Source organism: Myxine glutinosa, chromosome 9, assembly GCF_964187855.1.
Source record: "Myxine glutinosa chromosome 9, kmMyxGlut1.1, whole genome shotgun sequence".
Taxonomy (NCBI): Eukaryota; Metazoa; Chordata; class Myxini; order Myxiniformes; family Myxinidae; genus Myxine; species Myxine glutinosa.
The window spans coordinates 75,126,384-75,153,059 of record NC_136269.1 but is presented as its reverse complement, the minus strand read 5'-3'; the positions used below and the strand labels follow the sequence as shown (position 1 = coordinate 75,153,059).

At 47.2% G+C, this 26,676-nt stretch overlaps 3 non-coding genes across 3 annotated transcripts; all 3 read left to right on the top strand.

Annotated features, from left to right (window-relative positions):
* Nucleotides 1-20,594: 20,594 nt before the first annotated feature.
* Nucleotides 20,595-20,667, top strand: TRNAR-ACG (transfer RNA arginine (anticodon ACG)). The gene has a single exon. It is a non-coding gene; the product is annotated as a tRNA-Arg (tRNA).
* Nucleotides 20,668-21,802: 1,135 nt separating this feature from the next.
* Nucleotides 21,803-21,875, top strand: TRNAR-ACG (transfer RNA arginine (anticodon ACG)). The gene has a single exon. It is a non-coding gene; the product is annotated as a tRNA-Arg (tRNA).
* A 2,375-nt stretch (nt 21,876-24,250) lies between these two features.
* TRNAR-ACG (transfer RNA arginine (anticodon ACG)) lies at nt 24,251-24,323 on the top strand. The gene has a single exon. It is a non-coding gene; the product is annotated as a tRNA-Arg (tRNA).
* The last annotated feature ends 2,353 nt before the right edge of the window (nt 24,324-26,676 follow it).

Genomic DNA, 26,676 nt, shown 5'->3' with positions numbered 1-26,676 from the left:
TCTTGGCAATATAAATTTCGTAAAACTCCTGAAATAAGACTGTAAAATTTCTTCAATCATGCTAAATTTTGAAACTCCATCGCTTGTAATACCCAATTTATCCCATAGGGCTTGAAAGTTCTTTCCCAAGTTCATGCAGCATTCTGCATTTGAACCCTATGATATCATTCATAATAATCATCATGATTTTATAGTCATGGTCCTATCATAATCATCTATTTAAAACGAACATTTCCTTTATCACCACAGCTATGTGGTATAATCAACAATAGAATAAAACTGTACATAGCAACAGGCTACCTCATGGCCACTTAGTATACCTATTGACAATAAGTCATAACAATATCGAATAATCATTGAACAATTCAAAAATCGCTTCCACTGCTCCAGCCGCAGCATTCGTCATTTTGTCTGCTCGTCCGCATGACCAAAACGAAATAAAGGGAGCTCAACCATTACACAGCGCTTTTAATGGCGCATGCCATAGAAACTCAACGCAATTTCGACTCGGCCAGAAAACGAGCAAATTTTGCAGGATGTTAACTGGAATTAGTCGTGAAAATATATCCAAAATACTCAAAAATAGACACCCACAAAAATAAACAACAAACCCAAACAAACCCAAGGTCGACCATATTACACAATAAATTACATCATTTCAGCATCGTATTGATTGCTGAAATATTCCAGGGTTTATACACACCTCAAAAGAGGTATGCGTGGTGTTGCCCCCTCCCACGTTTATTCCAGGGTTTATACACACCTTAAAAGAGGTATGCGTGGTGTTGCCCCCTCCCACTTTTAATTCCTCATTAAATTCCTCATTAAATTACTTATTAAATTACTCATTAAATTACTCATTAAATTACTTATTAAATTACTTATTAAATTACTCATTAAATTACTCATTAAATTACTTATTAAATTACTTATTAAATTACTCGTTAAATTACTCATTAAATTACTTACATAGTTTCAGCATTGTATTGATTGCTGAAATATTCCAGGGTTTATACACACCTTAAAAGAGGTATGCGTGGTGTTGCCCCCTCCCACGTTTATTCCAGGGTTTATACACACCTTAAAAGAGGTATGCGTGGTGTTGCCCCCTCCCACTTTTAATTCCTCATTAAATCGTTTCCTTTTAAAAAACATCGCTTTTACTGCTCCAGTCGCAGCATTTGTCACTTTGTTTGCTCATCCGCATGACCAAAACGAAATAAAGGGAGCTCAACCATTACACAGCGCTTTTAATGGCGCATGCCATAGAAACTCAACGCAATTTCGACTCGGCCAGCAAACGAGCAAATTGTGCAGGATGTTAACTGGAATTAGTCGTGAAAAATATATCCAAAATACACAAAAATACACAAAAATACACTCCCACACAAATAAACAACATTTATTCCGTTCAACAGAACAAACATTTCCTCTATCATGACACGCATGTCTTCAAAATTATATGACCAAGAGAAAAAGTAAAATTAATTAAAACTGCGGGCAGTGATGATCCGGGGACCATACCGCTCCATCCTGATTGGACGAGTGCGTGCTAGAGTCGTTAACAACGACAGTCCAGATCCGATTGTTCAAAATTTCAACTCAATCGATCGAAAAATGAACGCAGGGATGCAGTTTAAAGGTGCAGTGGCACTAACTGAGTTGCCACGAATATGGGCATGAAATTGCCAATATGGCCATCACAAAATATTTTCCTTAATCAATTGGCTCATAGCATAACCAATCTGCAAGTATTTCATCCGAAGATGTGTCTCTGAGGACTTTTAATTAAATAAGTCATTTATAAATCAACGAGTTAATTTATTAAATGATTAATCAATAAATCAAAATTTTCCTTGACAGCCATATCACTCGGTCAGTGTCATGTCCAAATATCAGCTTCCTTACTCAAAAGGTGCCTGAGTTAATGTAATGTAATTACAGTAATAAGATTACTGCAATTACTGTAATGATTACTGTAATTACTGTAATTACCGGAACTGTAATTACTGTAATTACCTCAGGTAATTACTGTAATGTAATTACTGTAATTTAATAAGCAATGTAATTAATTAAATAAGTACTTCATTAATCGCTAATAATGAAATAATTCCTGAATTCTTATCCGATTCACTTAACATTTTGAGTGTCCCCAAAACGTTGGAGCAAAACGTTGCAACAACGAAAGTAAAACGTTGTAGCGACGTTGTGGAAACGTCAGCAAAACCCAACATTTAAATGTTCACAAAACGTTGGAGCAAAACGTTGCAACAACGAAAGTGAAACGTTGTGGCGACGTTGTGGAAACGTCAGCAAAACCCAACATTTAAATGTTCACAAAACGTTGGAGCAAAACGTTGCAACAACGAAAGTGAAACGTTGTGGCGACGTTGTGGAAACGTCAGCAAAACCCAACATTTAAATGTTCACAAAACGTTGGAGCAAAACGTTGCAACAACGAAAGTGAAACGTTGTGGCGACGTTGTGGAAACGTTAGCAAAACCCAACATTTAAATGTTCACAAAACGTTGGAGCAAAACGTTGCAACAACGAAAGTGAAACGTTGTGGCGACGTTGTGGAAACGTTAGCAAAACCCAACATTTAAATGTTCCCAATTTATCCCATTAAAATCCCATTAAATCCTATTAAAATTCTCATTTAATAGCAATCCCAATAATTCCGACCATAATTGAAATAAACAACGTCAGAACTTCAACAAAGATATGCAACATCTTGGTTGGTCAACGTCTTTATACTCATTTTGCTTGTCTGTCTACTTTTATTTCCTGGTAACACCTGAATACTTTCGTTTCCTAGTAACACCTAGTTTCCTTGTTACCTCTACCTATGATTTAATAACACTTTCCACAGTTAGACCCATCAAAAAATTTTTTTTTTAATAATCCTAAATTATTCACCTTCATCCGTTTTTCCACAAAACTACATGTGAAAAATGGAGATTTCATCAGTACTTGAAGGTGTAAAAATTTGACTTTGAAATTTTAAATCAACAAGCATTCTGATATGTGCCTAAACTATCAACAACTATTCTGCCATATTTTATTTGGAAGTCTTTTGCTGTCAGAACACAATTTGTCTGCTGTCAAAGGTTAAAGTTTGGCCTCTGTGACTCCTCAGCTAATGGTTACTTTTTTTTTTTTTTTTTTTTTTTTTTTTGGCAAAAACAAATATCTTTTATATTTATCCCATTAAATCTCATATCTTGTCACCCTTTGCATTGTTGAAAGTAATTAATTCCGTAACTCAATATTACCTCTATTTATATATACTAGGGCGTGCCCGCACGTACGTGCTTGCCCGTACGTGCTTGCAAAAAAAACATGCGTGCAAGCAACAACAAAAACTTTGAAACCACGTGGCAGTAACGACCACAGAACCCCCCTCCTATTTACATGGAATGGTTTGGTCCATTCGCAAAGCCAAAACGAACGACCACAGAACCCCCCTCCTATTTACATGCAATGGTTTGGTCCATGAAATGTTTTGGTCCATTCGCAACGCCGAAGCGAACGGCGACAGAACCCTCGCCATTAATATCTATTGTAAGCGTGCCAAATCAATAAGTATCAATTTTTTCTATGAGCCTCGACCAGAGAGTGGTTGCTACTCACAAAACACTCGTCGCTAGCTGTTCCATTGTCTGCCGATTCCCACTCTGCTGTTTTTGTCTTATAATCTCCAAACAAGAACAGTACACATTTCCTGTAATTATCTCTCATAATCAGGATAAATTTGGAACAGCCCTTAAACTAACATCAAGCAGATCAATTTTTATATTTAGGTTGAGGTTTCACACAAACTGGTTAACTAAATAATACAGAATTATTATTATTATTATATCTCCGCCTTGGTGACCAGTTTATGTTTTGTATCCCACTGATAGGCCGTATCTGGATTCGGACCTGAACCAAAATCCAATCATTTCGTCGTGTAGTGATGGACCTGGACAAAATTTGATGCAATTTTTTTTCCCATCGCCATCTTTCATCATAATTCTGGACCGGCATGAGGGGGGGTTGTCTGTCATGAATTTATTTGTTGATCGAACGAGGTTTAATTTGTCTAAATCCGACCAGTCGTTTCCAAAGATATAAGCCTTTTTGTCGCAATACCATTAATTGGAATGAGGTAAAATATATATATATAAATATAATTCCCTTTCCCGGTTCCCTGTCGCTCGCCGAGTGCTTTGAACAAGTGCAAAAAAGAAGTACTTTATACGTGTCGTGTGCGGGTGGGTAAACGAGTGTACCGGCCTTACACGTCCTTGAAGCAAGTGGTCGCAAGGTGCACACTTGCTCCGTTTGCTTCCAGGTCACAGTAAGGCCCTTTAATAACCAGCGCAAAAATACGTATTTACAGAAATCATTTAGAAAAAAAACGAATAAATTGCTACAGTCGTTTATCGAAATCCCATTTGTGATGGCTCACGCCACCTATATCGCGGCATCGGTGCGCAAAGACGCCCCAGACCACCTGCTCCCCCATGTATGTACACATAACTTCCAAGTTCGTAAATCATATTGGACAAAACAAGACACACTCACCTTTTACTTGCTTGTACAATTGATCTCAGCGGTGCCTCCAGATTGTAGAAGAATTTTGTGTATGACTCACAGGACTCCAATGACCGGACACAGGTTTACAAAAGGTCTGGTTTATTATTCACTTCATTCCATTTACCAAATAATACCGCATTATTCAATGGCTGAGATTAACTCTTTTCCATGGTCCTTTTCGTTCGGCTGATGTTCTTCCGCAGCGCCGTACTCGTTCATTCCATCGTTCCGTCGGGCAGGGCTTCTGAGGACAAGTCTACTTTACTCAACGTTTGCTCTCGTTTATATCGCCAAACTGGACTTAATCTCCTCTCCGCTAATGCCCCGAGGTCATGCCTGTACCAAGTCCTGGTATCAGCTCGCTCCCCTCCTGCTGTGATTTCCATTTACACAGCAGGGGGGGGGGGGGGGTGCTCTAGCCTGGGGCCTTGACCAGGTGTTTCAAGAGATTACCATGTTCATACACATTCTGACACTCATTTACAAACTCGTCTTTAACAGAGTTTGCATGTAAAATGTATCTGCTTTGTTACCAGGTTAATTAATAAGTTACCAGTGCCAATTAATAAGTTACACTGAGTTACATTTCCACAAGGTCCAGCAGGGTTCAGAAAGAGGTCATGTGAAGTCCAGCAGGGTTCAGATAGAGGTCATGTGAAGTCCAGCAGGGTTCAGAAAGGAGTCATGTGAAGTCCAGCAGGGTTCAGATATATGTCATGTGAAGTCCAGCAGGGTTCAGAAAAGTTGGTGCATTCATTTGTGTTCAGCTGCAATTCCGAGTACTTGTCAGAGGCCTTTGTGCGCGTGGCTCAGGAACGTGCACGTCTGCGACAACCGGAGACCCCTTACGTTGATCACTCATTATTGCAGCACTAAAACATATCAGTAGGAGTGATAGCTAGTAGTCAAATGGGCCAGTGGCACAATGGATAACGCGTCTGACTACGAATCAGAAGATTGTAGGTTCGACTCCTACCTGGCTCAAAACTGATTTTGACTTCACTTTTAGCAATATTTAATGAAGTCGCGTGGTCGCTTTGCTTCTTCAACATATTTTCCTGAAGTCGAATTCATTGGAGTGGTAGTCCACCCCTTGGTGACGATTGAGTAACCTTGGTCACCTCTTTAAAATACAGTCGCGACTCTCGCGTCAAGGATTTGGCAACAGATTACGTCATCTTCCCGTTCCAAACCTGCTTTTTTAGTTCTACTTCCTTGAGGAACAGAGAAACCCAAGGTATCACCGCCATCGGAACGAGGGTCAAGCTGGGCTCAAGTCTTTCACGAACCTGCTGGCCAGGCCCAACGTTCAAATATGGTTGGAGGAGGAATTTGTCACTTGTTCCGGCTGCCTGCGAAAGCTCGCCCATGCTTCCTGAAGTACACTGGGATCTGCAACGTCGACCAACGAAGACTGGCAGACCGTCAGTGAAAAGGCACGGTCATGTGAAGTCCAGCAGGGTTCAGAAAGATGTCGTAAGAGGTCAAGCAGGGTTCAGAAAGAGGTCAGAGGAGGTTCAGCAGGGTTCAGAAAGAGGTCATATGAGGTCCAGCAGGGTACAGAAAGAGGTCGCAGTAGGTCCAGCAGGGTTCAGAAAGAGGTCATGTGAAGTCCAGCAGGGTTCAGATAGAGGTCATGTGAAGTCCAGCAGGGTTCAGATAGAGGTCATGTGAAGTCCAGCAGGGTTCAGAAAGATGTCGTAGGAGGTCAATCAGGGTTCAGAAAGAGGTCAGAGGAGGTTCAGCAGGGTTCAGAAAGAGGTCATAGGAGGTCCAGCAGGGTACAGAAAGAGGTCGCAGTAGGTCCAGCAGGGTTCAGAAAGAGGTCATGTGAAGTCCAGCAGGGTTCAGATAGAGGTCATGTGAAGTCCAGCAGGGTTCAGAAAGGAGTCATGTGAAGTCCAGCAGGGTTCAGATATATGTCATGTGAAGTCCAGCAGGGTTCAGAAAAGTTGGTGCATTCATTTGTGTTCAGCTGCAATTCCGAGTACTTGTCAGAGGCCTTTGTGCGCGTGGCTCAGGAACGTGCACGTCTGCGACAACCGGAGACCCCTCACGTTGATCACTCATTATTGCAGCACTAAAACATATCAGTAGGAGTGGTAGCTAATAGTCACATGGGACAGTGGCGCAATGGATATCGCGTCTGACTACGAATCAGAAGATTGTAGGTTCGACTCCTACCTGGCTCAAAACTGATTTTGACTTCACTTTTAGCAATATTTAACGAAGTCGCATTGTCGCTTTGCTTCTTAAACATGTTTTCCTGAAGTCGAATTCATTGGAGTGGTCGTCCACCCCTTGGTGACGATTGAGTAACCTTGGTCACCTCTTTAAAATACAGTCGCGACCCTCGCGTCAAGGATTTGGCAACAGATTACGTCATCTTCCCGTTCCAAACCTGCTTTTTTAGTTCTACTTCCTTGTGGAACAGAGAAACCCAAGGTATTACCGCCATCGGAACGAGGGTCAAGCTGGGCTCAAATCTTTCACGAACCTGCTGGCCAGGCCCAACGTTCAAATATGGTTGGAGGAGGAATTTGTCATTTGTTCCGGCTGCCTGCGAAAGCTCGCCCATGCTTCCTGAAGTACACTGGGATCTGCAACGTCGACCAACGAAGACTGGCAGACCGTCAGTGAAAAGGCACGGTCATGTGAAGTCCAGCAGGGTTCAGAAAGATGTCGTAGGAGGTCAAGCAGGGTTCAGAAAGAGGTCAGAGGAGGTTCAGCAGGGTTCAGAAAGAGGTCATAGGAGGTCCAGCAGGGTACAGAAAGAGGTCGCAGTAGGTCCAGCAGGGTTCAGAAAGAGGTCATGTGAAGTCCAGCAGGGTTCAGATAGAGGTCATGTGAAGTCCAGCAAGGTTCAGAAAGGAGTCATGTGAAGTCCAGCAGGGTTCAGATATATGTCATGTGAAGTCCAGCATGGTTCAGATAGAGGTCGTGTGAAGTCCAGCAGGGTTCAGATAGAGGTCATGTGAAGTTCAGCAGGGTTCAGAAAGAGGTCATGTGAAGTCCAGCAGGGTTCAGAAAAGTTGGTGCATTCATTTGTGTTCAGCTGCAATTCCGAGTACTTGTCAGAGGCCTTTGTGCGCGTGGCTCAGGAACGTGCACGTCTGCGACAACCGGAGACCCCTTACGTTGATCACTCATTACTGCAGCACTAAAACATATCAGTAGGAGTGATAGCTAGTAGTCACATGGGCCAGTGGCGCAATGGATAACGCGTGTGACTACGAATCAGAAGATTGTAGGTTCGACTCCTACCTGGCTCAAAACTGATTTTGACTTCACTTTTAGCAATATTTAATGAAGTCGCATGGTCGCTTTGCTTCTTCAACATATTTTCCTGAAGTCGAATTCATTGGAGTGGTAGTCCACCCCTTGGTGACGATTGAGTAACCTTGGTCACCTCTTTAAAATACAGTCGCGACCCTCGCGTCAAGGATTTGGCAACAGATTACGTCATCTTCCCGTTCCAAACCTGCTTTTTTAGTTATACTTCCTTGAGGAACAGAGAAACCCAAGGTATTACCGCCATCGGAACGAGGGTCAAGCTGTGCTCAAGTCTTTCACGAACCTGCTGGCCAGGCCCAACGTTCAAATATGGTTGGAGGAGGAATTTGTCATTTGTTCCGGCTGCCTGCGAAAGCTCGCCCATGCTTCCTGAAGTACACTGGGATCTGCAACGTCGACCAACGAAAACTGGCAGACCGTCAGTGAAAAGGCACGGTCATGTGAAGTCCAGCAGGGTTCAGAAAGATGTCGTAGGAGGTCAAGCAGGGTTCAGAAAGAGGTCAGAGGAGGTTTAGCAGGGTTCAGAAAGAGGTCATAGGAGGTCCAGCAGGGTACAGAAAGAGGTCGCAGTAGGTCCAGCAGGGTTCAGAAAGAGGTCATGTGAAGTCCAGCAGGGTTCAGATAGAGGTCATGTGAAGTCCAGCAGGGTTCAGAAAGGAGTCATGTGAAGTCCAGCAGGGTTCAGATATATGTCATGTGAAGTCCAGCAGGGTTCAGAAAAGTTGGTGCATTCATTTGTGTTCAGCTGCAATTCCGAGTACTTGTCAGAGGCCTTTGTGCGCGTGGCTCAGGAACGTGCACGTCTGCGACAACCGGAGACCCCTTCCGTTGATCACTCATTATTGCAGCACTAAAACATATCAGTAGGAGTGATAGCTTTTAGTCACATGGGCCATTGGCGCAATGGATAATGCGTCTGACTACGAATCAGAAGATTGTAAGTTCGACTCCTACCTGGCTCAAAACTGATTTTGACTTCACTTTTAGCAATATTTAATGAAGTCGCGTGGTCGCTTTGCTTCTTCAACATATTTTCCTGAAGTCGAATTCATTGGAGTGGTAGTCCACCCCTTGGTGACGATTGAGTAACCTTGGTCACCTCTTTAAAATACAGTCGCGACCTTCGCGTCAAGGATTTGGCAACAGATTACGTCATCTTCCCGTTCCAAACCTGCTTTTTTAGTTCTACTTCCTTGAGGAACAGAGAAACCCAAGGTATCACCGCCATCGGAACGAGAGTCAAGCTGGGCTCAAGTCTTTCACGAACCTGCTGGCCAGGCCCAACGTTCAAATATGGTTGGAGGAGGAATTTGTCATTTGTTCCGGCTGCCTGCGAAAGCTCGCCCATGCTTCCTGAAGTACACTGGGATCTGCAACGTCGACCAACGAAGACTGGCAGACCGTCAGTGAAAAGGCACGGTCATGTGAAGTCCAGCAGGGTTCAGAAAGATGTCGTAGGAGGTCAAGCAGGGTTCAGAAAGAGGTCAGAGGAGGTTCAGCAGGGTTCAGAAAGAGGTCATGTGAAGTCCAGCAGGGTTCAGATAGAGGTCATGTGAAGTCCAGCAGGGTTCAGAAAGATGTCGTAGGAGGTCAATCAGGGTTCAGAAAGAGGTCAGAGGAGGTTCAGCAGGGTTCAGAAAGAGGTCATAGGAGGTCCAGCAGGGTACAGAAAGAGGTCGCAGTAGGTCCAGCAGGGTTCAGAAAGAGGTCATGTGAAGTCCAGCAGGGTTCAGATAGAGGTCATGTGAAGTCCAGCAGGGTTCAGAAAGGAGTCATGTGAAGTCCAGCAGGGTTCAGATATATGTCATGTGAAGTCCAGCAGGGTTCAGAAAAGTTGGTGCATTCATTTGTGTTCAGCTGCAATTCCGAGTACTTGTCAGAGGCCTTTGTGCGCGTGGCTCAGGAACGTGCACGTCTGCGACAACCGGAGACCCCTTACGTTGATCACTCATTACTGCAGCACTAAAACATATCAGTAGGAGTGATAGCTAGTAGTCACATGGGCCAGTGGCGCAATGGATAACGCGTGTGACTACGAATCAGAAGATTGTAGGTTCGACTCCTACCTGGCTCAAAACTGATTTTGACTTCACTTTTAGCAATATTTAATGAAGTCGCATGGTCGCTTTGCTTCTTCAACATATTTTCCTGAAGTCGAATTCATTGGAGTGGTAGTCCACCCCTTGGTGACGATTGAGTAACCTTGGTCACCTCTTTAAAATACAGTCGCGACCCTCGCGTCAAGGATTTGGCAACAGATTACGTCATCTTCCCGTTCCAAACCTGCTTTTTTAGTTATACTTCCTTGAGGAACAGAGAAACCCAAGGTATTACCGCCATCGGAACGAGGGTCAAGCTGTGCTCAAGTCTTTCACGAACCTGCTGGCCAGGCCCAACGTTCAAATATGGTTGGAGGAGGAATTTGTCATTTGTTCCGGCTGCCTGCGAAAGCTCGCCCATGCTTCCTGAAGTACACTGGGATCTGCAACGTCGACCAACGAAAACTGGCAGACCGTCAGTGAAAAGGCACGGTCATGTGAAGTCCAGCAGGGTTCAGAAAGATGTCGTAGGAGGTCAAGCAGGGTTCAGAAAGAGGTCAGAGGAGGTTTAGCAGGGTTCAGAAAGAGGTCATAGGAGGTCCAGCAGGGTACAGAAAGAGGTCGCAGTAGGTCCAGCAGGGTTCAGAAAGAGGTCATGTGAAGTCCAGCAGGGTTCAGATAGAGGTCATGTGAAGTCCAGCAGGGTTCAGAAAAGTTGGTGCATTCATTTGTGTTCAGCTGCAATTCCGAGTACTTGTCAGAGGCCTTTGTGCGCGTGGCTCAGGAACGTGCACGTCTGCGACAACCGGAGACCCCTTCCGTTGATCACTCATTATTGCAGCACTAAAACAAATCAGTAGGAGTGATAACTAGTAGTCACATGGGCCAGTGGCGCAATGGATAACGCGTCTGACTACGAATCAGAAAATTGTAAGTTCGACTCCTACCTGGCTCAAAACTGATTTTGACTTCACTTTTAGCAATATTTAATGAAGTCGCGTGGTCGCTTTGCTTCTTCAACATATTTTCCTGAAGTCGAATTCATTGGAGTGGTAGTCCACCCCTTGGTGACGATTGAGTAACCTTGGTCACCTCTTTAAAATACAGTCGCGACCCTCGCGTCAAGGATTTGGCAACAGATTACGTCATCTTCCCGTTCCAAACCTGCTTTTTTAGTTCTACTTCCTTGAGGAACAGAGAAACCCAAGGTATCACCGCCATCGGAACGAGAGTCAAGCTGGGCTCAAGTCTTTCACGAACCTGCTGGACAGGCCCAACGTTCAAATATGGTTGGAGGAGGAATTTGTCATTTGTTCCGGCTGCCTGCGAAAGCTCGCCCATGCTTCCTGAAGTACACTGGGATCTGCAACGTCGACCAACGAAGACTGGCAGACCGTTAGTGAAAAGGCACGGTCATGTGAAGTCCAGCAGGGTTCAGAAAGATGTCGTAGGAGGTCAAGCAGGGTTCAGAAAGAGGTCAGAGGAGGTTCAGCAGGGTTCAGAAAGAGGTCATAGGAGGTCCAGCAGGGTACAGAAAGAGGTCGCAGTAGGTCCAGCAGGGTTCAGAAAGAGGTCATGTGAAGTCCAGCAGGGTTCAGATAGAGGTCATGTGAAGTCCAGCAGGGTTCAGATAGAGGTCATGTGAAGTCCAGCAGGGTTCAGAAAGATGTCGTAGGAGGTCAATCAGGGTTCAGAAAGAGGTCAGAGGAGGTTCAGCAGGGTTCAGAAAGAGGTCATAGGAGGTCCAGCAGGGTACAGAAAGAGGTCGCAGTAGGTCCAGCAGGGTTCAGAAAGAGGTCATGTGAAGTCCAGCAGGGTTCAGATAGAGGTCATGTGAAGTCCAGCAGGGTTCAGAAAGGAGTCATGTGAAGTCCAGCAGGGTTCAGATATATGTCATGTGAAGTCCAGCAGGGTTCAGAAAAGTTGGTGCATTCATTTGTGTTCAGCTGTAATTCCGAGTACTTGTCAGAGGCCTTTGTGCGCGTGGCTCAGGAACGTGCACGTCTGCGACAACCGGAGACCCCTTACGTTGATCACTCATTATTGCAGCACTAAAACATATCAGTAGGAGTGATAGCTAGTAGTCACATGGGCCAGTGGCGCAATGGATAACGCGTCTGACTACGAATCAGAAGATTGCAGGTTCGACTCCTACCTGGCTCAAAACTGATTTTGACTTCACTTTTAGCAATATTTAATGAAGTCGCGTGGTCGCTTTGCTTCTTCAACATATTTTCCTGAAGTCGAATTCATTGGAGTTGTAGTCCACCCCTTGGTGACGATTGAGTAACCTTGGTCACCTCTATAAAATACAGTCGCGACCCTCGCGTCAAGGATTTGGCAACAGATTACGTCATCTTCCCGTTCCAAACCTGCTTTTTTAGTTCTACTTCCTTGAGGAATAGAGAAACCCAAGGTATCACCGCCATCGGAACGAGGGTCAAGCTGGGCTCAAGTCTTTCACGAACCTGCTGGCCAGGCCCAACGTTCAAATATGGTTGGAGGAGGAATTTGTCATTTGTTCCGGCTGCCTGCGAAAGCTCGCCCATGCTTCCTGAAGTACACTGGGATCTGCAACGTCGACCAACGAAGACTGGCAGACTGTCAGTGAAAAGGCACGGTCATGTGAAGTCCAGCAGGGTTCAGAAAGATGTCGTAGGAGGTCAAGCAGGGTTCAGAAAGAGGTCAGAGGAGGTTCAGCAGGGTTCAGAAAGAGGTCATAGGAGGTCCAGCAGGGTACAGAAAGAGGTCGCAGTCGGTCCAGCAGGGTTCAGAAAGAGGTCATGTGAAGTCCAGCAGGGTTCAGATAGAGGTCATGTGAAGTCCAGCAGGGTTCAGATCGAGGTCATGTGAAGTCCAGCAGGGTTCAGAAAGATGTCGTAGGAGGTCAATCAGGGTTCAGAAAGAGGTCAGAGGAGGTTCAGCAGGGTTCAGAAAGAGGTCATAGGAGGTCCAGCAGGGTACAGAAAGAGGTCGCAGTAGGTCCAGCAGGGTTCAGAAAGAGGTCATGTGAAGTCCAGCAGGGTTCAGATAGAGGTCATGTGAAGTCCAGCAGGGTTCAGAAAGGAGTCATGTGAAGTCCAGCAGGGTTCAGATATATGTCATGTGAAGTCCAGCAGGGTTCAGAAAAGTTGGTGCATTCATTTGTGTTCAGCTGCAATTCCGAGTACTTGTCAGAGGCCTTTGTGCGCGTGGCTCAGGAACGTGCACGTCTGCGACAACCAGAGACCCCTCACGTTGATCACTCATTATTGCAGCACTAAAACATATCAGTAGGAGTGGTAGCTAGTAGTCACATGGGACAGTGGCGCAATGGATATCGCGTCTGACTACGAACCAGAAGATTGGAGGTTCGACTCCGACCTGGCTCAAAACTGATTTTGACTTCACTTTTAGCAATATTTAACGAAGTCGCATTGTCGCTTTGCTTCTTAAACATGTTTTCCTGAAGTCGAATTCATTGGAGTGGTCGTCCACCCCTTGGTGACGATTGAGTAACCTTGGTCACCTCTTTAAAATACAGTCGCGACCCTCGCGTCAAGGATTTGTCAACAGATTACGTCATCTTCCCGTTCCAAACCTGCTTTTTTAGTTCTACTTCCTTGTGGAACAGAGAAACCCAAGGTATCACAGCCATCGGAACGAGGGTCAAGCTGGGCTCAAATCTTTCACGAACCTGCTGGCCAGGCCCAACGTTCAAATATGGTTGGAGGAGGAATTTGTCATTTGTTCCGGCTGCCTGCGAAAGCTCGCCCATGCTTCCTGAAGTACACTGGGATCTGCAACGTCGACCAACGAAGACTGGCAGACCGTCAGTGAAAAGGCACGGTCATGTGAAGTCCAGCAGGGTTCAGAAAGATGTCGTAGGAGGTCAAGCAGGGTTCAGAAAGAGGTCAGAGGAGGTTCAGCAGGGTTCAGAAAGAGGTCATAGGAGGTCCAGCAGGGTACAGAAAGAGGTCGCAGTAGGTCCAGCAGGGTTCAGAAAGAGGTCATGTGAAGTCCAGTAGGGTTCAGATAGAGGTCATGTGAAGTCCAGCAGGGTTCAGAAAGGAGTCATGTGAAGTCCAGCAGGGTTCAGATATATGTCATGTGAAGTCCAGCATGGTTCAGATAGAGGTCGTGTGAAGTCCAGCAGGGTTCAGATAGAGGTCATGTGAAGTTCAGCAGGGTTCAGAAAGAGGTCATGTGAAGTCCAGCAGGGTTCAGAAAAGTTGGTGCATTCATTTGTGTTCAGCTGCAATTCCGAGTACTTGTCAGAGGCCTTTGCGCGCGTGGCTCAGGAACGTGCACGTCTGCGACAACCGGAGACCCCTTACGTTGATCACTCATTATTGCAGCACTAAAACATATCAGTAGGAGTGATAGCTAGTAGTCACATGGGCCAGTGGCGCAATGGATAACGCGTGTGACTACGAATCAGAAGATTGTAGGTTCAACTCCTACCTGGCTCAAAACTGATTTTGACTTCACTTTTAGCAATATTTAATGAAGTCGCGTGGTCGCTTTGCTTCTTCAACATATTTTCCTGAAGTCGAATTCATTGGAGTGGGAGTCCACCCCTTGGTGACGATTGAGTAACCTTGGTCACCTCTTTAAAATACAGTCGCGACCCTCGCGTCAAGGATTTGGCAACAGATTACGTCATCTTCCCGTTCCAAACCTGCTTTTTTAGTTCTACTTCCTTGAGGAACAGAGAAACCCAAGGTATTACCGCCATCGGAACGAGGGTCAAGCTGGGCTCAAGTCTTTCACGAACCTGCTGGCCAGGCCCAACGATCAAATATGGTTGGAGGAGGAATTTGTCATTTGTTCCGGCTGCCTGCGAAAGCTCGCCCATGCTTCCTGAAGTACACTGGGATCTGCAACGTCGACCAACGAAGACTGGCAGACCGTCAGTGAAAAGGCACGGTCATGTGAAGTCCAGCAGGGTTCAGAAAGATGTCGTAGGAGGTCAAGCAGGGTTCAGAAAGAGGTCAGAGGAGGTTCAGCAGGGTTCAGAAAGAGGTCATAGGAGGTCCAGCAGGGTACAGAAAGAGGTCGCAGTAGGTCCAGCAGGGTTCAGAAAGAGGTCATGTGAAGTCCAGCAGGGTTCAGATAGAGGTCATGTGAAGTCCAGCAGGGTTCAGATAGAGGTCATGTGAAGTCCAGCAGGGTTCAGAAAGATGTCGTAGGAGGTCAATCAGGGTTCAGAAAGAGGTCAGAGGAGGTTCAGCAGGGTTCAGAAAGAGGTCATAGGAGGTCCAGCAGGGTACAGAAAGAGGTCGCAGTAGGTCCAGCAGGGTTCAGAAAGAGGTCATGTGAAGTCCAGCATGGTTCAGATAGAGGTCATGTGAAGTCCAGCAGGGTTCAGAAAGGAGTCATGTGAAGTCCAGCAGGGTTCAGATATATGTCATGTGAAGTCCAGCAGGGTTCAGAAAAGTTGGTGCATTCATTTGTGTTCAGCTGCAATTCCGAGTACTTGTCAGAGGCCTTTGTGCGCGTGGCTCAGGAACGTGCACGTCTGCGACAACCGTAGACCCCTTACGTTGATCACTCATTATTGCAGCACTAAAACATATCAGTAGGAGTGATAGCTAGTAGTCACATGGGCCAGTGGTGCAATGGATAACGCGTCTGACTACGAATCAGAAGATTGTAGGTTCGACTCCTACCTGGCTCAAAACTGATTTTGACTTCACTTTTAGCAATATTTAATGAAGTCGCGTGGTCGCTTTGCTTCTTCAACATATTTTCCTGAAGTCGAATTCATTTGAGTGGTAGTCCACCCCTTGGTGACGATTGAGTAACCTTGGTCACCTCTTTAAAATACAGTCGCGACCCTCGCGTCAAGGATTTGGCAACAGATTACGTCATCTTCCCGTTCCAAACCTGCTTTTTTAGTTCTACTTCCTTGAGGAACAGAGAAACCCAAGGTATCACCGCCATTGGAACGAGGGTCAAGCTGGGCTCAAGTCTTTCACGAACCTGCTGGCCAGGCCCAACGTTCAAATATGGTTGGAGGAGGAATTTGTCATTTGTTCCGGCTGCCTGCGAAAGCTCGCCCATGCTTCCTGAAGTACACTGGGATCTGCAACGTCGACCAACGAAGACTGGCAGACCGTCAGTGAAAAGGCACGGTCACGTGAAGTCCAGCAGGGTTCAGAAAGATGTCGTAGGAGGTCAAGCAGGGTTCAGAAAGAGGTCAGAGGAGGTTCAGCAGGGTTCAGAAAGAGGTCATAGGAGGTCCAGCAGGGTACAGAAAGAGGTCGCAGTAGGTCCAGCAGGGTTCAGAAAGAGGTCATGTGAAGTCCAGCAGGGTTCAGATAGAGGTCATGTGAAGTCCAGCAGGGTTCAGATAGAGGTCATGTGAAGTCCAGCAGGGTTCAGAAAGTTGTCGTAGGAGGTCAATCAGGGTTCAGAAAGAGGTCAGAGGAGGTTCAGCAGGGTTCAGAAAGAGGTCATAGGAGGTCCAGCAGGGTACATAAAGAGGTCGCAGTAGGTCCAGCAGGGTTCAGAAAGAGGTCATGTGAAGTCCAGCAGGGTTCAGATAGAGGTCATGTGAAGTTGTTCAGCAGTTCAGCAGGGTTCAGAAAGAGGTCATGTGAAGTCCAGCAGGGTTCAGAAAAGTTGGTGCATTCATTTGTGTTCAGCTGCAATTCCGAGTACTTGTCAGAGGCCTTTGTGCGCGTGGCTCAGGAACGTGCACGTCTGCGACAACCGGAGACCCCTTACGTTGATCACTCATTATTGCAGCACTAAAACATATCAGTAGGAGTGATAGCTAGTAGTCACATGGGCCAGTGGCGCAATGGATAACGCGTCTGACTACGTATCAGAAGGTTGTAGGTTCGACTCCTACCTGGCTCAAAACTGATTTTGACTTCACTTTTAGCAATATTTAATGAAGTCGCGTGGTCGCTTTGCTTCTTCAACATATTTTCCTGAAGTCGAATTCATTGGAGTGGTAGTCCACCCCTTGGTGACGATTGAGTAACCTTGGTCACCTCTTTAAAATACTGTCGCGACCTTCGCGTCAAGGATTTGGCAACAGATTACGTCATCTTCCCGTTCCAAACCTGCTTTTTTAGTTCTACTTCCTTGAGGAACAGAGAAACCCAAGGTATTACCGCCATCGGAACGAGGGTCAAGCTGGGCTCAAGTCTTTCACGAACCTGCTGGCCAGGCCCAACGTTCAAATATGGTTGGAGGAGGAATTTGTCATTTGTTCCGGCTGCCTGCGAAAGCTCGCCCATGCTTCCTGAAGTACACTGGGATCTGCAACGTCGACCAACGAAGACTGGCAGACCGTCAGTGAAAAGGCACGGTCATGTGAAGTCCAGCAGGGTTCAGAAAGATGTCGTAGGAGGTCAAGCAGGGTTCAGAAAGAGGTCAGAGGAGGTTCAGCAGGGTTCAGAAAGAGGTCATAGGAGGTCCAGCAGGGTACAGAAAGAGGTCGCAGTAGGTCCAGCAGGGTTCAGAAAGAGGTCATGTGAAGTCCAGCAGGGTTCAGATAGAGGTCATGTGAAGTCCAGCAGGGTTCAGATAGAGGTCATGTGAAGTCCAGCAGGGTTCAGAAAGATGTCGTAGGAGGTCAATCAGGGTTCAGAAAGAGGTCAGAGGAGGTTCAGCAGGGTTCAGAAAGAGGTCATAGGAGGTCCAGCAGGGTACAGAAAGAGGTCGCAGTAGGTCCAGCAGGGATCAGAAAGAGGTCATGTGAAGTCCAGCAGGGTTCAGATAGAGGTCATGTGAAGTCCAGCAGGGTTCAGAAAGGAGTCATGTGAAGTCCAGCAGGGTTCAGATATATGTCATGTGAAGTCCAGCAGGGTTCAGAAAAGTTGGTGCATTCATTTGTGTTCAGCTGCAATTCCGAATACTTGTCAGAGGCCTTTGTGCGCGTGGCTCAGGAACGTGCACGTCTGCGACAACCGGAGACCCCTTACGTTGATCACTCATTTATTGCAGCACTAAAACATATCAGTAGGAGTGATAGCTAGTCGTCACATGGACCAGTGGCGCAATGGATAACGCGTCTGACTACGAATCAGAAGATTGTAGGTTCGACTCCTACCTGGCTCAAAACTGATTTTGACTTCACTTTTAGCAATATTTAATGAAGTCGCGTGGTCGCTTTGCTTCTTCAACATATTTTCCTGAAGTCGAATTCATTGGAGTGGTAGTCCACCCCTTGGTGACGATTGAGTAACCTTGGTCACCTCTTTAAAATACAGTCGCGACCCTCGCGTCAAGGATTTGGCAACAGATTACGTCATCTTCCCGTTCCAAACCTGCTTTTTTAGTTCTACTTCCTTGAGGAATAGAGAAACCCAAGGTATCACCGCCATCGGAACGAGGGTCAAGCTGGGGTCAAGTCTTTCACGAACCTGCTGGCCAGGCCCAACGTTCAAATATGGTTGGAGGAGGAATTTGTCATTTATTCCGGCTGCCTGCGAAAGCTCGCCCATGCTTCCTGAAGTACACTGGGATCTGCAACGTCGACCAACGAAGACTGGCAGACCGTCAGTGAAAAGGCACGGTCATGTGAAGGCCAGCAGGGTTCAGAAAGATGTCGTAGGAGGTCAAGCAGGGTTCAGAAAGAGGTCAGAGGAGGTTCAGCAGGGTTCAGAAAGAGGTCATAGGAGGTCCAGCAGGGTACAGAAAGAGGTCGCAGTCGGTCCAGCAGGGTTCAGAAAGAGGTCATGTGAAGTCCAGCAGGGTTCAGATAGAGGTCATGTGAAGTCCAGCAGGGTTCAGATAGAGGTCATGTGAAGTCCAGCAGGGTTCAGAAAGATGTCGTAGGAGGTCAATCAGGGTTCAGAAAGAGGTCAGAGGAGGTTCAGCAGGGTTCAGAAAGAGGTCATAGGAGGTCCAGCAGGGTACAGAAAGAGGTCATAGGAGCAGGGTACAGAAAGAGGTCGCAGTCGGTCCAGCAGGGTTCAGAAAGAGGTCATGTGAAGTCCAGCAGGGTTCAGATAGAGGTCATGTGAAGTCCAGCAGGGTTCAGATAGAGGTCATGTGAAGTCCAGCAGGGTTCAGAAAGATGTCGTAGGAGGTCAATCAGGGTTCAGAAAGAGGTCAGAGGAGGTTCAGCAGGGTTCAGAAAGAGGTCATAGGAGATCCAGCAGGGTACAGAAAGAGGTCATATGAGGTCCAGCAGGGTACAGAAAGAGGTCGCAGTAGGTCCAGCAGGGTTCAGATATATGTCATGTGAAGTCCAGCATGGTTCAGATAGAGGTCGTGTGAAGTCCAGCAGGGTTCAGATAGAGGTCATGTGAAGTTCAGCAGGGTTCAGAAAGAGGTCATGTGAAGTCCAGCAGGGTTCAGAAAAGTTGGTGCATTCATTTGTGTTCAGCTGCAATTCCGAGTACTTGTCAGAGGCCTTTGTGCGCGTGGCTCAGGAACGTGCACGTCTGCGACAACCGGAGACCCCTTACGTTGATCACTCATTATTGCAGCACTAAAACATATCAGTAGGAGTGATAGCTAGTAGTCACATGGGCCAGTGGCGCAATGGATAACGTGTCTGACTACGAATCAGAAGATTGTAGGTTCGACTCCTACCTGGTTCAAAACTGATTTTGACTTCACTTCTAGCAATATTTAATGAAGTCGCGTGGTCGCTTTGCTTCTTCAACATATTTTCCTGAAGTCGAATTCATTGGAGTGGTAGTCCACCCCTTGGTGACGATTGAGTAACCTTGGTCACCTCTTTAAAATACAGTCGCGACCCTTGCGTCAAGGATTTGGCAACAGATTACGTCATCTTCCCGTTCAAAACCTGCTTTTTTAGTTCTACGTCCTTGAGGGACAGAGAAACCCAAGGTATCACCGCCATCGGAACGAGGGTCAAGCTGGGCTCAAGTCATTCACGAACCTGCTGGCCAGGCCCAACGTTCAAATATGGTTGGAGGAGGAATTTGTCATTTGTTCCGGCTGCCTGCGAAAGCTCGCCCATGCTTCCTGAAGTACACTGGGATCTGCAACGTCGACCAACGAAGACTGGCAGACCGTCAGTGAAAAGGCACGGTCATGTGAAGTCCAGCAGGGTTCAGATAGATGTCGTAGGAGGTCAAGCAGGGTTCAGAAAGAGGTCAGAGGAGGTTCAGTAGGGTTCAGAAAGAGGTCATAGGAGGTCCAGCAGGGTACAGAAAGAGGTCGCAGTAGGTCCAGCAGGGTTCAGAAAGAGGTCATGTGAAGTCCAGCAGGGTTCAGATAGAGGTCATGTGAAGTCCAGCAGGGTTCAGATAGAGGTCATGTGAAGTCCAGCAGGGTTCAGAAAGATGTCGTAGGAGGTCAATCAGGGTTCAGAAAGAGGTCAGAGGAGGTTCAGCAGGGTTCAGAAAGAGGTCATAGGAGGTCCAGCAGGGTACAGAAAGAGGTCGCAGTAGGTCCAGCAGGGTTCAGAAAGAGGTCATGTGAAGTCCAGCAGGGTTCAGATAGAGGTCATGCGAAGTCCAGCAGGGTTCAGAAAGGAGTCATGTGAAGTCCAGCAGGGTTCAGATATATGTCATGTGAAGTCCAGCAGGGTTCAGAAAAGTTGGTGCATTCATTTGTGTTCAGCTGCAATTCCGAGGAATTGTCAGAGGCCTTTGTGCGCGTGGCTCAGGAACGTGCACGTCTGCGACAACCGGAGACCCCTTACGTTGATCACTCATTATTGCAGCACTAAAACATATCAGTAGGAGTGATAGCTAGTAGTCACATGGGCCAGTGGCGCAATGGATAACGCGTCTGACTACGAATCAGAAGATTGTAGGTTCGACTCCTACCTGGCTCAAAACTGATTTTGACTTCACTTTTAGCAATATTTAATGAAGTCGCGTGGTCGCTTTGCTTCTTCAACATATTTTCCTGAAGTCGAATTCATTGGAGTGGTCGTCCACCCCTTGGTGACGATTGAGTAACCTTGGTCACCTCTTTAAAATACAGTCGCGACCCTCGCGTCAAGGATTTGGCAACAGATTACGTCATCTTCCCGTTCCAAACCTGCTTTTTTAGTTCTACTTCCTTGAGGAACAGAGAAACCCAAGGTATCACCGCCATCGGAACGAGGGTCAAGCTGGGCTCAAGTCTTTCACGAACCTGCTGGCCAGGCCCAACGTTCAAATATGGTTGGAGGAGGAATTTGTCATTTGTTCCGGCTGCCTGCGAAAGCACGCCCATGCTTCCTGAAGTACACTGGGATCTGCAACGTCGACCAACGAAGACTGGCAGACCGTCAGTGAAAAGGCACGGTCATGTGAAGTCCAGCAGGGTTCAGAAAGATGTCGTAGGAGGTCAAGCAGGGTTCAGAAAGAGGTCAGAGGAGGTTCAGCAGGGTTCAGAAAGAGGTCATAGGAGGTCCAGCAGGGTACAGAAAGAGGTCGCAGTAGGTCCAGCAGGGTTCAGAAAGAGGTCATGTGAAGTCCAGCAGGGTTCAGATAGAGGTCATGTGAAGTCCAGCAGGGTTCAGATAGAGGTCATGTGAAGTCCAGCAGGGTTCAGAAAGATGTCGTAGGAGGTCAATCAGGGTTCAGAAAGAGGTCAGAGGAGGTTCAGCAGGGTTCAGAAAGAGGTCATAGGAGGTCCAGCAGGGTACAGAAAGAGGTCGCAGTAGGTCCAGCAGGGTTCAGAAAGAGGTCATGTGAAGTCCAGCAGGGTTCAGATAGAGGTCATGCGAAGTCCAGCAGGGTTCAGAAAGGAGTCATGTGAAGTCCAGCAGGGTTCAGATATATGTCATGTGAAGTCCAGCAGGGTTCAGAAAAGTTGGTGCATTCATTTGTGTTCAGCTGCAATTCCGAGGACTTGTCAGAGGCCTTTGTGCGCGTGGCTCAGGAACGTGCACGTCTGCGACAACCGGAGACCCCTTACGTTGATCACTCATTATTGCAGCACTAAAACATATCAGTAGGAGTGATAGCTAGTAGTCACATGGGCCAGTGGCGCAATGGATAACGCGTCTGACTACGAATCAGAAGATTGTAGGTTCGACTCCTACCTGGCTCAAAACTGATTTTGACTTCACTTTTAGCAATATTTAATGAAGTCGCGTGGTCGCTTTGCTTCTTCAACATATTTTCCTGAAGTCGAATTCATTGGAGTGGTCGTCCACCCCTTGGTGACGATTGAGTAACCTTGGTCACCTCTTTAAAATACAGCCGCGACCCTCGCGTCAAGGATTTGGCAACAGATTACGTCATCTTCCCGTTCCAAACCTGCTTTTTTAGTTCTACTTCCTTGAGGAACAGAGAAACCCAAAGTATCACCGCCATCGGAACGAGGGTCAAGCTGGGCTCAAGTCTTTCACGAACCTGCTGGCCAGGCCCAACGTTCAAATATGGTTGGAGGAGGAATTTGTCATTTGTTCCGGCTGCCTGCGAAAGCACGCCCATGCTTCCTGAAGTACACTGGGATCTGCAACGTCGACCAACGAAGACTGGCAGACCGTCAGTGAAAAGGCACGGTCATGTGAAGTCCAGCAGGGTTCAGAAAGATGTCGTAGGAGGTCAAGCAGGGTTCAGAAAGAGGTCAGAGGAGGTTCAGCAGGGTTCAGAAAGAGGTCATAGGAGGTCCAGCAGGGTACAGAAAGAGGTCGCAGTAGGTCCAGCAGGGTTCAGAAAGAGGTCATGTGAAGTCCAGCAGGGTTCAGATAGAGGTCATGTGAAGTCCAGCAGGGTTCAGATAGAGGTCATGTGAAGTCCAGCAGGGTTCAGAAAGATGTCGTAGGAGGTCAATCAGGGTTCAGAAAGAGGTCAGAGGAGGTTCAGCAGGGTTCAGAAAGAGGTCATAGGAGATCCAGCAGCGTACAGAAAGAGGTCATATGAGGTCCAGCAGGGTACAGAAAGAGGTCGCAGTAGGTCCAGCAGGGTTCAGATATATGTCATGTGAAGTCCAGCATGGTTCAGATAGAGGTCGTGTGAAGTCCAGCAGGGTTCAGATAGAGGTCATGTGAAGTTCAGCAGGGTTCAGAAAGAGGTCATGTGAAGTCCAGCAGGGTTCAGAAAAGTTGGTGCATTCATTTGTGTTCAGCTGCAATTCCGAGTACTTGTCAGAGGCCTTTGTGCGCGTGGCTCAGGAACGTGCACGTCTGCGCCAACCGGAGACCCCTTACGTTGATCACTCATTATTGCAGCACTAAAACATATCAGTAGGAGTGATAGCTAGTAGTCACATGGGCCAGTGGCGCAATGGATAACGTGTCTGACTACGAATCAGAAGATTGTAGGTTCGACTCCTACCTGGTTCAAAACTGATTTTGACTTCACTTCTAGCAATATTTAATGAAGTCGCGTGGTCGCTTTGCTTCTTCAACATATTTTCCTGAAGTCGAATTCATTGGAGTGGTAGTCCACCCCTTGGTGACGATTGAGTAACCTTGGTCACCTCTTTAAAATACAGTCGCGACCCTCGCGTCAAGGATTTGGCAACAGATTACGTCATCTTCCCGTTCAAAACCTGCTTTTTTAGTTCTACGTCCTTGAGGGACAGAGAAACCCAAGGTATCACCGCCATCGGAACGAGGGTCAAGCTGGGCTCAAGTCATTCACGAACCTGCTGGCCAGGCCCAACGTTCAAATATGGTTGGAGGAGGAATTTGTCATTTGTTCCGGCTGCCTGCGAAAGCTCGCCCATGCTTCCTGAAGTACACTGGGATCTGCAACGTCGACCAACGAAGACTGGCAGACCGTCAGTGAAAAGGCACGGTCATGTGAAGTCCAGCAGGGTTCAGAAAGATGTCGTAGGAGGTCAAGCAGGGTTCAGAAAGAGGTCAGAGGAGGTTCAGTAGGGTTCAGAAAGAGGTCATAGGAGGTCCAGCAGGGTACAGAAAGAGGTCGCAGTAGGTCCAGCAGGGTTCAGAAAGAGGTCATGTGAAGTCCAGCAGGGTTCAGATAGAGGTCATGTGAAGTCCAGCAGGGTTCAGATAGAGGTCATGTGAAGTCCAGCAGGGTTCAGAAAGATGTCGTAGGAGGTCAATCAGGGTTCAGAAAGAGGTCAGAGGAGGTTCAGCAGGGTTCAGAAAGAGGTCATAGGAGGTCCAGCAGGGTACAGAAAGAGGTCGCAGTAGGTCCAGCAGGGTTCAGAAAGAGGTCATGTGAAGTCCAGCAGGGTTCAGATAGAGGTCATGCGAAGTCCAGCAGGGTTCAGAAAGGAGTCATGTGAAGTCCAGCAGGGTTCAGATATATGTCATGTGAAGTCCAGCAGGGTTCAGAAAAGTTGGTGCATTCATTTGTGTTCAGCTGCAATTCCGAGGAATTGTCAGAGGCCTTTGTGCGCGTGGCTCAGGAACGTGCACGTCTGCGACAACCGGAGACACCTTACGTTGATCACTCATTATTGCAGCACTAAAACATATCAGTAGGAGTGATAGCTAGTAGTCACATGGGCCAGTGGCGCAATGGATAACGCGTCTGACTACGAATCAGAAGATTGTAGGTTCGACTCCTACCTGGCTCAAAACTGATTTTGACTTCACTTTTAGCAATATTTAATGAAGTCGCGTGGTCGCTTTGCTTCTTCAACATATTTTCCTGAAGTCGAATTCATTGGAGTGGTCGTCCACCCCTTGGTGACGATTGAGTAACCTTGGTCACCTCTTTAAAATACAGTCGCGACCCTCGCGTCAAGGATTTGGCAACAGATTACGTCATCTTCCCGTTCCAAACCTGCTTTTTTAGTTCTACTTCCTTGAGGAACAGAGAAACCCAAGGTATCACCGCCATCGGAACGAGGGTCAAGCTGGGCTCAAGTCTTTCACGAACCTGCTGGCCAGGCCCAACGTTCAAATATGGTTGGAGGAGGAATTTGTCATTTGTTCCGGCTGCCTGCGAAAGCACGCCCATGCTTCCTGAAGTACACTGGGATCTGCAACGTCGACCAACGAAGACTGGCAGACCGTCAGTGAAAAGGCACGGTCATGTGAAGTCCAGCAGGGTTCAGAAAGATGTCGTAGGAGGTCAAGCAGGGTTCAGAAAGAGGTCAGAGGAGGTTCAGCAGGGTTCAGAAAGAGGTCATAGGAGGTCCAGCAGGGTACAGAAAGAGGTCGCAGTAGGTCCAGCAGGGTTCAGAAAGAGGTCATGTGAAGTCCAGCAGGGTTCAGATAGAGGTCATGTGAAGTCCAGCAGGGTTCAGATAGAGGTCATGTGAAGTCCAGCAGGGTTCAGAAAGATGTCGTAGGAGGTCAATCAGGGTTCAGAAAGAGGTCAGAGGAGGTTCAGCAGGGTTCAGAAAGAGGTCATAGGAGATCCAGCAGGGTACAGAAAGAGGTCATATGAGGTCCAGCAGGGTACAGAAAGAGGTCGCAGTAGGTCCAGCAGGGTTCAGATATATGTCATGTGAAGTCCAGCATGGTTCAGATAGAGGTCGTGTGAAGTCCAGCAGGGTTCAGATAGAGGTCATGTGAAGTTCAGCAGGGTTCAGAAAGAGGTCATGTGAAGTCCAGCAGGGTTCAGAAAAGTTGGTGCATTCATTTGTGTTCAGCTGCAATTCCGAGTACTTGTCAGAGGCCTTTGTGCGCGTGGCTCAGGAACGTGCACGTCTGCGACAACCGGAGACCCCTTACGTTGATCACTCATTATTGCAGCACTAAAACATATCAGTAGGAGTGATAGCTAGTAGTCACATGGGCCAGTGGCGGAATGGATAACGCGTCTGACTACGAATCAGAAGATTGTAGGTTCGACTCCAACCTGGCTCAAAACTGATTTTGACTTCACTTTTAGCAATATTTAATGAAGTCGCGTGGTCGCTTTGCTTCTTCAACATATTTTCCTGAAGTCGAATTCATTGGAGTGGTAGTCCACCCCTTGGTGACGATTGAGTAACCTTGGTCACCTCTTTAAAATACAGTCGCGACCCTCGCGTCAAGGATTTGGCAACAGATTACGTCATCTTCCCGTTCCAAACCTGCTTTTTTAGTTCTACTTCCTTGAGGAACAGAGAAACCCAAGGTATCACCGCCATCGGAACGAGGGTCAAGCTTGGCTCAGGTCTTTCACGAACCTGCTGGCCAGGCCCAACGTTCAAATATGGTTGGAGGAGGAATTTGTCATTTGTTCCGGCTGCCTGCGAAAGCTCGCCCATGCTTCCTGAAGTTCACTGGGATCTGCAACGTCGACCAACGAAGACTGGCAGACCGTCAGTGAAAAGGCACGGTCATGTGAAGTCCAGCAGGGTTCAGAAAGATGTCGTAGGAGGTCAAGCAGGGTTCAGAAAGAGGTCAGAGGAGGTTCAGCAGGGTTCAGAAAGAGGTCGCAGTAGGTCCAGCAGGGTTCAGAAAGAGGTCATGTGAAGTCCAGCAGGGTTCAGATAGAGGTCATGTGAAGTCCAGCAGGGTTCAGATAGAGGTCATGTGAAGTCCAGCAGGGTTCAGAAAGATGTCGTAGGAGGTCAATCAGGGTTCAGAAAGAGGTCAGAGGAGGTTCAGCAGGGTTCAGAAAGAGGTCATAGGAGGTCCAGCAGGGTACAGAAAGAGGTCGCAGTAGGTCCAGCAGGGTTCAGAAAGAGGTCGCCGTAGGTCCAGCAGGGTTCAGAAAGAGGTCATGTGAAGTCCAGCATGGTTCAGATAGAGGTCGTGTGAAGTCCAGCAGGGTTCAGATAGAGGTCATGTGAAGTTCAGCAGGGTTCAGAAAGAGGTCATAGGAGGTCCAGCAGGGTACAGAAAGAGGTCGCAGTAGGTCCAGCAGGGTTCAGATAGAGGTCGTGTGAAGTCCAGCTGGGTTCAGATAGAGGTCATGTGAAGTTCAGCAGGGTTCAGAAAGAGGTCATGTGAAGTCCAGCAGGGTTGAGATATATTTCATGTGAAATCCAG